We start from the raw sequence: 3,164 nt of genomic DNA, 5'->3' as shown, positions 1-3,164 counted from the left end.
GTCCTCCTCCACGAGCGGATCAACCTGCTCTCCCTGCCTATCTTCCTCCTCTCCGACTTCGTCTCCTACGCCTCTGGATCTCAGCCACAGGTAGGTAGTTATCAACGAGGTAAAATATGGGGGGTTTTAGGGCTTTTTGTTGTATAAAGGCATGGTTTCAGTGATAAGACGATAGTTTTGAATGAAGACTTGAAGTTTGACACAGAAAGAATGAAGACCCATATGCGCAATTCAATTTGTTCTTTGTTCTTTGTTCTTATTTTTTTTAGTTGTGCATCTTGGATACTTGAATGAATTTTATGTGGAATTTGGGATCTTATTGATACTTTGTAGCTTTTTGTGGTTTTGTCAAGGTTCATAACAGGGAGAGAGATTCAACTTGGCCAAATTAGGTTTGTCTCTGTTTTATCCTGGCATTTTAATTATTTTTTCTCTCTTTATTTGGCGATGACACATTTTTTATGCAATATGCTCATTTGAGTAGAATTCACACATTAGAATGAAATCTGTGTTTTATCGCACAAATTGTTTGGGTTAATAGACTTAATGGTTTGTAAGTTTGATTAAATGCATATGCATTTATATATCCTTGTTTTGAGGGAAGCATGGTATATATATCCTTGTAAAAGGTGTTTTTCTTTGCCCATTACAATTTGTGCATCTTTTGAGGGAAGCATGGTATATACATCCGGCCTTGTCTCCTTCGTCTCCTACAAGATTGGGATTGAAGGGAAGGACGCGATCATTAGATTGAAAACCCACACGGAGGTTAACAAGTACTCGGAGAGGATTGGCCTCTGGCACTGGATGGACAATCACAACATCCCCGAGATGATCGAGTCGTGGACCACCAACTTCTATGAGTCGTGGACCTCCGCGCCCTCTACGACTCAATATTCACCATCCGCATGAGCTCTTGCATTCTCATCGTCATCACCAGCGCCGAGCTAGCCCACAAGGCCCTCATCACCAAGGGGCAAGTGAGTGTGTAGTGAGTGTTGTTCGACCATATAGCTTAAGCATTTTGTGTATGTGCTAGCTTCAAAGGGGATGTGTTTTTATATACTTGTTATATTTTGAACTTGTGAATGGAGAAAATGGATTGGAGATGTTTAATGTGGATATCATGTATGAATTTTTGGTGCTTTATCATGTATGGATTGGAGGTATTTACATGTTAACTTTTACCATAATATGTTAACTTTCTTCGTAACATGTTAACTTTTAGCTGAACATGTTAACTTTCATCATAATATGTTAACATTCACTATTACATGTTAACTTTCACCATAATATGTTAACTTTCTTTGTAACATGTTAACTTTCAGCTGAAATGTTAACTTTCATCATAATATGTTAACCTTCACTATTACATGTTAACTTTCACCATAATATGTTAACTTTCTTCGTAACATGTTAACTTTTAACTGAACGTATTAACGTTCATCATAATATGTTAACGTTCACCATAATAAAATTCTTACATTCTTACAACTGATATTGCTTGAATACACGATATGATTAGACTTACAATCTTAGAACTTTTTGATTTTTTACATGTTAACATTTCAGTTAGAACTTTCTGATTTAAAAAAAAAATTAAACTCTATATATTAACAACAGTTTGCATATGAATCTCCATACAACCACTATTTCGGGTGCCTCTTAGATTTATATATCAATGATAGATCATCTTGAGGGACTTTTAGTCTTTCAAACACATCGAACTTTAGTTCAAAAAAATTGTTATGAAGAAAGTTAACATGTAACAGTGAAAGTTAACATATTATGATGAAAGTTAACATGTTCAGCTGAAAGTTAACATGTTATGAGGAGAGTTAACATATAATGATGAAAGTTAACATAATTTATGAAGAAAGTTTAATACAACTACTCTCATTTTTTTAACCTATGGAGATATTAAAAAACACTTAAAAGGATGTTTTACCCCGCATTTATAAGTGCAAGTAATTCTCAACTGAACATGTTAACTTTCACTTGAAAACGTTAACTCTCAACTAAACATGTTAACCTTCTGCTGTATATGTTAATTTTTAGCCGAACATGTTAACGTCAACATGAACATATTAACTTTCACTTGAACATGTTAACTCTCAGCTGAAAAAGTTAACTTTTTGTTATATATGTTAACTTTCATTCAAACATGTTGACTTTAACATGCATATGTTAACTTTCATTTGAAGACGATAACTCTCAGCTGAACATGTTAACTTTCAGATGTAAGAAAGTGATAATATGCTGCTACTAAAATGATAATATGCTACTACGAAAATGCTATTGTGTACTCAAGCAATATCAGTTGTAAGAATGTAAGAAGTTTTGTATAAAGTACTTGTTTAGCTAGGGTATACTGTTTGTATTTCCTATAAAATGTCTTGGTGTTATAACTACTTTTAGTTGGATAACTTTCAGCTAAACATGTTAACTTTCATTTGACTACGTTAACTTTCAGGTGTATATGTTAACGTTCAGGCTTATATGCTAACGTTCACGTGAACATGTTAACTATCAGCTATACATGTTAACTTTCATCTGCACACGTTAACTTTCTTATGAACATGTTAACTTTCAGCATAATATGTTAACTTTCACTATTACATGTTAGCCTTCTTTATAACATGATAACACACAACTGAACATGTTAACTTGTCAAATGTACATGTTAAGTATTGACTTTTCCTGTTGACATTCAAGTAAACATGTAGCTTTTCATTTGAACCTGTTAAATATATGTTGTATCAAAACAAAACGTAAACATATGGTGGCAAAAATACTAGAAAATACAATAAGAAAAATAAAGGTCAAGCTTGATGCATTGTTTGTCATTCACATCAACTGTTTACACAACTAAACTAATATACACAATACAGACATGCACACAAGTTTTGGTTCAACCAAATAATTTTTAGAACAACTTTCTCACATCCTTATCAAATGTCTCTGCTTGATTCTTCTGTTGTCATCCTTCTATTAGAAGTTTAGCTGCTAGCCTGGCACGGATGACATCAGAATCAACATCGGGAGTAGTTACTTGATTCGTATCAACCCCATAGATTATATAAGGGAACGAAAATTCCACAATCAAAACTACATGCTATAAAGTAGCAAGCTAGTTAGATATATGATACTGTATAAAATGAAAA

This window comes from Asparagus officinalis, chromosome 1, assembly GCF_001876935.1.
Source record: "Asparagus officinalis chromosome 1, Aspof.V1, whole genome shotgun sequence".
NCBI classification, from domain to species: domain Eukaryota; kingdom Viridiplantae; phylum Streptophyta; class Magnoliopsida; order Asparagales; family Asparagaceae; genus Asparagus; species Asparagus officinalis.
Note: the sequence above shows the minus strand (reverse complement) of the source record.